The sequence below is a fragment of the Tachypleus tridentatus genome, chromosome 6 (assembly GCF_004210375.1).
Source record: "Tachypleus tridentatus isolate NWPU-2018 chromosome 6, ASM421037v1, whole genome shotgun sequence".
Lineage (NCBI taxonomy): Eukaryota > Metazoa > Arthropoda > Merostomata > Xiphosura > Limulidae > Tachypleus > Tachypleus tridentatus.
Genome location: NC_134830.1, coordinates 15,093,028 through 15,103,608, shown reverse-complemented (window position 1 = coordinate 15,103,608; position 10,581 = coordinate 15,093,028).

The following is a 10,581-nucleotide window of genomic DNA, read 5'->3' as shown; positions in this document are numbered from 1 at the left end:
TTTGCATGGATTAGTGACTGGAAATTAAAAACAGATATTTTATAAAAAATGTTCAGTGCTGCAGACACTGGCTCAGGACAGGTACACTGGTTAAAGCACAGCCCAAAATGGACCTCCACCTTAGGAAAGACTTGTTAAGCGTTTGGTGGGATATTGCTGGTGCGATCCACTTTTAGTTGCTTACACTCAATGTAACGATCATATCAGACTTTTATTGTCAACACTTAGAGCGCTTGAATGTTGCACTGAAAGAAAAGAGGCCTACTTTGATCAATCGTAAAGGTGTTGTGTTACACCAGAATAATGCACGGTTCCCATACAGCAAGGATCACATCTACATAGACTGAAGAGTTGGGTTGAGAAAAACTTCCATATTCTCCTTATTCTCCAGACCTTGCTCCATCTGATTATCATCTATTCCGAAATTTGCAGAACTATCTTGATGGAAAAGAGCTTGAAACAAATGAAGATGTCAAAACTACCCTTTCTACATTCTTTTCCTCCAGACCCCACGAATTTTATAGAAGTAGCATTCAGAAGCTGGCGAATCGTTGGCAGGAAGTAATTAATAATAATGGAGCATATATCATTGACTAAATAATGTTAAAAGCGTTTGAAATCTTTTCTCATTTCCTGCGGCCCGGCATGGCTAGGTGGGTTAAAGCGTTCGACTCGTAATATGAGGGTCACGGGTTCGAATCCAGGTCGTACCAAACATGCTCGCCCTTTCAGTCGTGAGGGCGTTATAATGTGATGGCCAATCCCACTATTCGTTAGTAAAAGAATAGCCTCAGAGTTGACGGTGGATGGTGATGATTAGCTAGCTGCCTTCCCTCTAGTCTTGCACTGCTAAATTAGGGACGGCTAGCGCAGATAGCCCTCGAGTAGCTTTGCGCGAAATTCAAAACAAACAAACAAAACAAAATTTTCTCATTTCGTGAACCTAAAATCGGACATTACTTAAGGAATAACCTGATATAAACTGCTGAAGTTTAATGCATTGAAATAATGTTTACATGGTAATAAATAAGAGTAATTTGATACTAAAAGAGTTTGAAATCTTTTTTCTTTTTCTAAACCTAAAATCAGACATTACTTAAGGGATGACCTGATATAAACTGCTGAAGTTAATGTATTGGAGTAATGTTGACATGGTAATAAATAAGAGTAATTTGATATTTCTGATCTATGTAGGCAACTTGTTTTGATTCGTCTTACCGATAAGCAGAAAGAAGTTCATTTTAAACTAAAAACCGTTTTTTTTTTTAATATGTCGCTCTACCATTAAAAATTCTTCAAAGCTAAGAATGTTAATGGCTTTTCAGATAGATTGATCGAAAGAGAGTTGCGCAAATAAAATGATATTTTTACTAAATGACTGAGCATAAATAGAACTCTACAAATATGCAGTGTAACTAGACAGCTACTTCATATTTAGGAAATATGACACTATTAACAACCATTGTCTCAACCAGGCAGTTTTTCCAATTAGTTTAAATTGACTAATACACGAAAAATTTTACATAAATCTTAACAAGGACCTGGATGTGCGTTTACAGTAGCTTTCGTTTTCCATAAATCAGTAATATTACGTGTGACATAAGTGCCGGCTACTGAGAGAGTGTCACAAGGATCTGGATTAAGTAAATATCACAAGAATCTTATCAAGGACCTCTATTAAATAAGTGTCAGATTATCTTGCCATTGTTCTGGATTAAGTAAGTATCACAAGAATTTTATAAAGGACCTGTATTAAGTAAGTGTCAGATTATCTTGCCATTTATCTGGATTAAGTAAGTGTCATAAGGATCTTATCAAGGACCTGACTATATGCTAAAAGCAGTTTGTTAACATTACATCCTTGTTTAATATACAAGTTAGTGATTGTATATATGATTTATATTTCTCTGCTTGTCCGTATATATCTATGATTTAAACAATATATTTTTGAGTAATAATTAAATACCCTCTTAATCTTATAACATGTAAGATCTGGAGCGGATTTTTTTTTTCCTGATGGGTCAGCTCTTGAAAGTTGGTGACTTATCTTCTTCCCAGTTTGGTTTATGATTTTATTAATTTCATTGCTGGGGGGGGGGGGGGGAAAGAAACTTTTGACGGACGTTTTTTTTCCTTCAAAACCTAAATTTGCCAAAAGTTTGTATCGAAAATATTTGAATCATTTTCTTGTATTTTTTTTAAATCCTCAGTGTAGCCAGAAACTACATCAGGGCTACTTTTACAAGAAAGTATTTTTAGCTGCGTAACAAGCAAGTATATCAAAATTATTTATATCGACCTTTTAATATATCAAAACCTTCCTTTAACCCTACATAAAGAATATTTACCCTTTCAATGACAAAATACATATACATAATATACATATGCTAATAGAGAGGTTTCTCGGAAATGAAATATTACGTCCAGACAGAACATAAGTTATATTAATATAGCTGACCAATTTTATTCAGCTGGCGGCCAATATTTGACCCGTACACTCATTACTAATCACATGTTTAATTTAAACTTATATATTAAAAATAGGAACTTACTATTTCAGTATGTTCCGTAATGACACATTATTGCCCCCCCCCAAACGTACATATGTTAATAAAATTAGATTATTTGAACCTGAACGTGTATTGACGACCGGATCATAGACTTTCTGGATTCAGACGTAGTTAACTACCTAAGTTTGAATCACTAAAAAGTAAAAAAGTAACTATCGAGTAGCACCCGCTGCCACAAGGTCTTTTTCACAATACGCTAACAAATGAAAGTGTAAAATGTGCCTAACAACATAATATCTTTAACTCCAGGCACCTCACTCCGCAGCCCGATACGCCAACCATTCGTTTCTATTCCACCCAGGTTTCTTGTACCTTACTTAATTTATTTGTTGTTTTTGTTTCTTCACTTGTGTCTAAATATTGAATAACAAGTGATAAACAAAAATATTTAAGTATAGTGTGCTAAGACGTATTAGAGAGAGTATAATGAATGAATGCAACATTTCGTTAAACATAGACAGAAGTAAATGAAATAAAATATAATTACACTTGGATAGTCTAACGTGTATGAAGAAAGAAAGACTTCTGTTTACAAATAATTCCAGTGCTAATCATACGAGATTTAGTAAAATTGTTTTATGTTTGTACTTCTCATTCACGTTTAGGTGGCACAAACACAACGTTTTATTATAAAATGTGCACAAGTTCTACTTATATGAAGAACTTATTAGAAACTCTTCATAAAAGGTGTAACAAAATACTGCTGAATTATACTTGAAAATTAATTATTCATCTCAGCGAAATAGTTCTAATCCTGTAAATACATAATGACGTTTTCGTCATAACAATTATCACAACAGCTTGAGCTTAAAAAATTTGTGAATCATGAAAAGCAAATTACATTAAAAACTTAATTTTCCTGTGAGAAATAATATATTACATAGTTTCTACTTCAATTCATGAGAAATAAAATCCAATTATTTTTTAAAATTAACATTCTAATATTCCTAATTTCATACTAGAAGGTACATACTTGATATGGTGTTTAGTGTGCTAGATTGTGAATCTTGAGATCCATGGTTTGCGTCTTGTTTTCGGTACATCTCAGCCTTACATAGCTTCTTCATATACAAAACTTTTCAAAATACATTTAATCACGAAGAACCCAATTTATTTATTAGAATCTGCAGATGGTTCGAATGGAGAAAACTTTTTTTATAGCTGTAAAACGTTTTGACAAAACTATGCCCTTATACATCACAATACGTTCAATCACATGGAAGATTTTCAGTATTGTATATAAATTCTATTTACTAGTTATTGACACTTTTACACTAAACCATGGGGATTTATAAAAAGTGACTGCCAAAAACACATTTAACATGTTGCTTTTAGTCGCATTAATAACTTCAGTTATCAAAGATATTCCGGTTGTTTCCTGTTAAAGAACATCATCTACTGATAAGTATGACGATTACGAAGAGATACACCAATTTTTTAAAGAAACCTCAATGTAATTTTTACATTGCCATATTAGTATAATAAATTATTATTTTCAAGAATTATTTTAAATAACATATTTTAAATGTAAAGTTGTGTAGAGAATCAATATTTTTACCTATGTTTTTATCGTATTTACGAAGGGAATTGGGCCTGGCATGGCCTAGCGCGTTAAGGCGTGCGCTTCGTAATCTGAGGGTCGCGGGTTCGCGCCCGAGTCGCGCCAAACATGCTCGCTCTCCCAGCCGTGGGGGCGTTATAATGTGGCGGTCAATCCCACTTTTCGTTGGTAAAAGAGTAGCCCAAGAGTTGGCGGTGGGTGGTGATGACTAGCTGCCTTCCCTCTAGTCTTACACTGCTAAATTAGGGACGGCTAGCACAGATAGCCCTCGAGTAGCTTTGTGCGAAATTCCAAAACAAACAAACGAAGGGAATTTCAATATTAATATTTTAAAATGGCGATTTCACTACTGACGAAAAATGCGTCATGACTTGTTTCTTTGTTTCGAATTTCGCGCAAGGCTTCACGAGAGCTGTCTGCACGAGGCGTCTCTAATATAGCAGTGTAAGACTAAAGGGAAAGCAACTAGTCATAAACACCCACCGCCAAATCTTGGGCTACTCTTTTAACAACCAATAGTGAGATTAATCACACATTATAACGTCTCCACTGATGAAAGGGCAAGCATGTTTGGTGAGACGAGGATTCGAACCTGATACAAAAGATCGATTTTTTTTTCAATTTCGCGCAAAGTTACAAGAGGGCTATCTGTGCTAGCTGTCTCTAATTTAGCAGTGTAAGACTAGAGGGAAAGCAACTAGTCATCATCACCCCTGCCAACTCTTGGGTTACTGTTTTACCAGAAAAAGTGGGATTGAGCATCACATTATAACGCAATTATGGTTGAAAGGGCGAGTATGTTTGATGTGACGGGTAGAGCGCCTTAACCTCCATTTGGCCTTGCAAGGCCTGATAGATAAAATAAACTGAATACTCTAGTAAATTTATGATCTATTATCAAATGACGCTGACGTCAGTTATAATGTTGCTTGAATATTACACTTTAATCACTTGATTAAAGCTACGAACCTGTTGCTACGTTAATACTACTAATAATAAAGTGTTTGTTTGTTTGTCTTTGAATTTCACGCAAAGCTGCAGGAGGGCTATCTGCGCTAGCCGTCCCTAATTTACAGTGTAAGGCTAGAGGGAAGGCAACTAGTCATCATCACCAACCGCCAATTTTTGGGCTACTCTTTTACTAACGAATAGTTAGATAAACCGTAACTTTATAAGGCTCTCACGGCTGAATGGGCGAGCATGTTTGGTTTAAGGAGGATTCGAAGCAGCAACCCTCAAGCGCCTTAACCTGTAAAATAAACATCTAAACTCATAGTAACAAAACAACTCCAGTCTTCTACGACAAGCTTATGAGGGACGAAGGAGAATGAAAACATTCTAGAACACCCCAGTTGAGACAGATCGATTCTAGCGCCCCTTTCCTAAACTAAATACCTCCCGCGGTTTTAGACTTTGATAACATGGTTTATACGAGAATCGTGATTCGTTTATTTTAATTACTACTAGTTATTATGACTAAGTGATGACATTGCGCACTGCCCAGAAACACATAGAGTGAATTTAGGTTTAAACTGACACTACAAATAAAGCACTTGTAGAGTTAATTCGACTAAAAGAAGAAGAAAGACAAACACTTTGGTAGCTTGGTCACTTTCTGGTTTCGTATCGTAGTAACGGTTTCTTATCTTGTTGAGCAGAGAAACAAATGAAACTGAGTGACAATCATCTTTTAAAGTAAAATTCCATCATTGTTGATATAATTTTTATCGTGCATATTTGTATTATGCTTATTGAGTATCTTGTCTGTCATCTATACTCTACGGACTCTATCAGTCTATGATAAAGGAATTTAACAAAGTTAGATTTCTAAAAATTGCATGGGTATAAAATTCATAAAATAGATATATAAAACAAAGCCTCAGCATCGTTGAAGAAGGCCTGTTTTCCAGAACTGCAAGAGAGAACCACGGTTGAGTTATGCTTGAAGTTTGAGCTGTTATTGACTGTGCACGAAGAAAATATCCTTCCATTAATCTGTCATCATATCGCTACTCTTAGCTCATGAATCTGTATAATTCCTTTCCAGCTAGCTAATAGGAAAGCCTAGTAATTGTAAAGTCTCAGCTAGTATTGTTTTATCTTATAAGCCAAGAGGAAAGACAAGTGATTATATGTTCTAACTAGTGTCAACGGAGGCTACAGACATAAAATGTAATAGGTTTGATTTGTTTTGAACTAGGGTTATATGTGCTAGCCGTCCCTAATTTAGCAGTGTAAGACTAGAAGGAAGGTAGCTAGTCATCACCACCCACCACCAATTCTTGGGCTACTCTTTTACCAACGAATAGTGGGATTGATCGTAACATCATAACACTCCCAGCGCTGAAAGGGCATACATGTTTGGTGTGACGGAGAAAACGTAATAGGCACTGGATTTGATATTAATTTTGTTATTTTATTTAAGATGCTTTTTCCTATTGGTTGCTTATAAAACCAATTTACTGGTGATGCCAGGTGGTTCCTAGATTTTATTTATGTTCTGGAGCCAAATATGAATATTTGCTCGTTTTCCAATAACTGGAATGTTTATAACGAAATCTCAGTGTCGTAACTAAGAATAAATCGATTCTTGTATAAACAGATTCTGGAAACCTAAATTACTCAAAGTTATAATCAGAGCTACTGAACTAATTTCATATTCTATTTTCTGTGGGTAAAAATTACATTACCTTTAATTTGATGATCTCTAAACGTTGAATTATCTTCCAGTAAAATATATTATAGAATAAACGGATCTGTAATTTCATACACTGCAGACCTATAAATTAGCTGAACAATACCATTTGGAGACTTTTCGTATACTATTTCCACCTATTGTCTTTTTTTTTTACGGACTAATATTTTCAGAATCTATGTATTATATATTATTGTTTAACTCTATTTATGGTTATTTATAAACTTGGATAAGCAACGTAATAACTTTATATTTTCATCCACATCTTGCTTTGCAATTATATGTAAACATCCTACAGTTTTATGACATTTGGTATCTTTAAAAGCTGGTAGCTTCACCTAAAAAATTTGGAGTTAAAATTTTATTAACTTTTTTCTGGGATACATTTTTGTGATTTCATGTAAAATTTTTGACAAATATCTTTAATTCAAGTGCTTAAAATTAACATTTGTTGTTGTATCTCTTTGTAATAAACACAATGAGATTTAAGGTGATGGATGTCTTAATCTGGAGTTTTCTTCACTTGAAATATTCTGGTATCAGTTTTCCCATTAGCTTGAGTATAAATAAGGATTACCTTCAATCTCTTACACGTATATAAAAAGTTTTTGCAACCTGCCTTAACTAGATCAAATGGCTTAGCCATTTGAATAATATGAATTCAGGTTTAGGCTGCAATATGATTCAAATTACTGGGCTCAAAATATGGTTTGTGACGGTGCTTTGGGGCTTTTTAAAAGCAACTTCAATGTATATTCATGTTGTAACCATTAGATGTGTCTTTTAGAAGTCCTTACCTTATATGTTTTATGCAAGTTTCTAAAGATTGTAAATCCAGAAAGATGAATTTCTGCTCCCAGCAATTTCAGTGTGTGTGTGTGCATGATGTGGTTAGTAAATTTTGTTACTTTCTGTGCTATTATTATATCTTAATAGGTTTAAAATTCTTAGTTCTCATAAATAAACGGTAATCACTTAGTAAATGAGCTACTTACTTGATGACATATCCATTATAAAATGTCAAAAGATATAAATTGTTCTTCTGAATGATCAATCAAAGTGTAAAGGCCATAAACTGACCATTCACTTTAGATAATTACTAGTAGCTAAAGAGGAGCATTGACTTTAACTCATCATTCATAATAAGCCATCTGTGTTCACTGCCATATTATTTAAAGAGACTCTCACAGAGTTTTGTTAAACATATAACAACATCAAGTGGTGTCTTCTCTTTTAAAACTAGTTTAGAGAATTAGTGTAATCTTTATAAGTTTAGTAATTCCAAACTAATTATAAAAGATAATGTTTGACAGGGACAAATTCCTGCGTGTATACATGAAAATAAAATATTTTTGGCTGGTTTTAAAAAAACAACGTTGTTTACTTGTATTCAAAAAATTTTGTCGTAGCAATTTACAACACACACATGTTGCTATTTAGTAAATAATATACCTGGTGGAAAAGAATAAAAAATCAAATAGGTTGCATATAGACTTTCTATAATCACATCCTTCAGGTTACAGTTTTCTATTAACTGGCCTCTTCCATATGTGAAATGACAAGATTTTCAAAGACAAATATTTTGAAGAATCTGTTTTTTTCTTAGCTTACAAGAGCTAGTGTTTTCTAATTTTCAAAACTGTGTTATAATTTCTCTTTGGTTTACTCCATACAGTTCAACCATATTGCAGACATACTCCAGCTCATTCATTGGTCCAGGAAAATAAAATACAGTTCTCCTCATTTACCAAGAGAATGTTGTATAGGACCACAAAACATCATGATATTTTTTTATGTTTAAACAAGCATGTCTTGTGCATTTTGAATTGCAAAGTCTGATCTTAAAATATTTGTTGTGAAATAAACAGAAATTTTAAAATATACTTTAAGACTATAAAGTTCTTAATTGGATCTATGTACCAACTGTAACTTCAATAATGCCTCTCTTTCCAAATATTTCAGTTATCAGCAAGAGGCCAAAAATACTAGATTTACTCAGCTCCTAATTCTCCAATATTACTAAATTCTGTTAACATCAGACATCTAAAGTACTATGTTTACTGAACTTTTAATAGTCCAATGTTGCAAACCTTTGTTAATGCTAGATGCCAAATGTAGTGGGTTTATTGAACTCCTAGTAGTAAAATGTCACCAAACTATGTTAATGTTAGATGTCAAAGTACTGGGATTACTGAAATCTTACTAGTGCATTATCAACCTCTAGATGCCAAATGTACAGATGTACACAACCCCTAATAGTCCTGTGTCAACAGCCTCTGTTAATATTAGATGCCAAAAGTACTGGATGCATGCAACTTCTAGTACTTCATTGTCATTAGCTTCTGTTAATACTGCACATTAAAAGTAATGGATTTACTGAGTTCCTAGTAGTCCAGAGTCACAAGATCCTGTTAGTATTGTGACATTTTATGTAAAACTAAAATTACAAGTATCAGATAAGAAAACCTGCAATTAATAGTAAATTTGTTCAGAAAATAACTGAAGAAAGTTCCTTTAAATGTAAACAAATGAGTCCGGATAAATGTGTGTGAACAAAATCTTTTTATGACAAATAGACAGAAACACAGCATGCATACCAATTCATAATAACAATAGTTCCTTCTGTTAAGCTGATAACAGCTCCAATCTTTCTCCCTTAGAATTAATATCTGTAAAACAAAGTTGTTCTTCAAAATGGGAGTGAGAACACTTCTTCTACCTAAAATAAATATTGCTGTAATGATAGCTTGTACACACGATCCTTCTTTTGGTAAGGCAGTTCTAGCTATTAAAATGTTTGCATAATACTTTCAGTAATGTGTAAGAGCAAATTTGAAATAAAAATGTGCCTTCTTTTATGATTCAGTTATTTTGTACATTCATGATCTGAAAAATATTTTCTGTTAAATGGTGTTAGCAACAGTAGCCTAACCTGAAACCATGCAATGAACAATACATGTGAAATACCTACATAGTTTCAAGGTATGCTCAGGTAGGAAAAGACAGGAAAATACTTGACACAGCCTTATATACTGTTCAGTCACAGGATCCTGGATATATCTATAACATTTGATATGGTCCATCCAGGATGCTGTACAAGGAAGTCACTAACAATACATACAGAAACAAACCATATAGTTTAGTTGATAACTGAAACAGAAAAGGTTTCAAACTGTTGTAAATCATGTGTTAACTCAGTAACTATAAATACATAGGCAAACCAGCTTAGTTGGTAACTGAAACACAGAAAAGATTTCAAACTGTTGTAAATCATGTTAAATTCATTATGGACCAGTTGCAGAGTCTATGCATATTTTTCAATAGATACAAGAATTTTGAAAGGCCAAGGATAGAAAACCACCACCTTACAGGAATGCTTTACCCTATTTCAGCATTAGCTGAATAAAGTTTGGGAGCCAGGCAGGTGAGTAATTTGCCTACGATTATGTTACAGGTGGTTGGTGAAAGCTCAGTTATTTGGAAAAGAAGACAGATACATGAAAGGTCTACAGACCTAAATATAGTTCAGAGACTACAGTAACATTTAGAGCAAATGTTTCTCCAGTTTTTTTTTATCATTCATCATTTCTGTATATGAAAGATATCTATTTTATGGATGGAAATTTTGTTAGCTTAAAAACACACTGCATCTTTGTACACTTTGTAAAAGTTTCCTTAACTAAATTTCATAATAATAATAAAAGATGAGAAACAACTGTTTATGATTCAATTTTAAATTTTTAATACTAAGATTT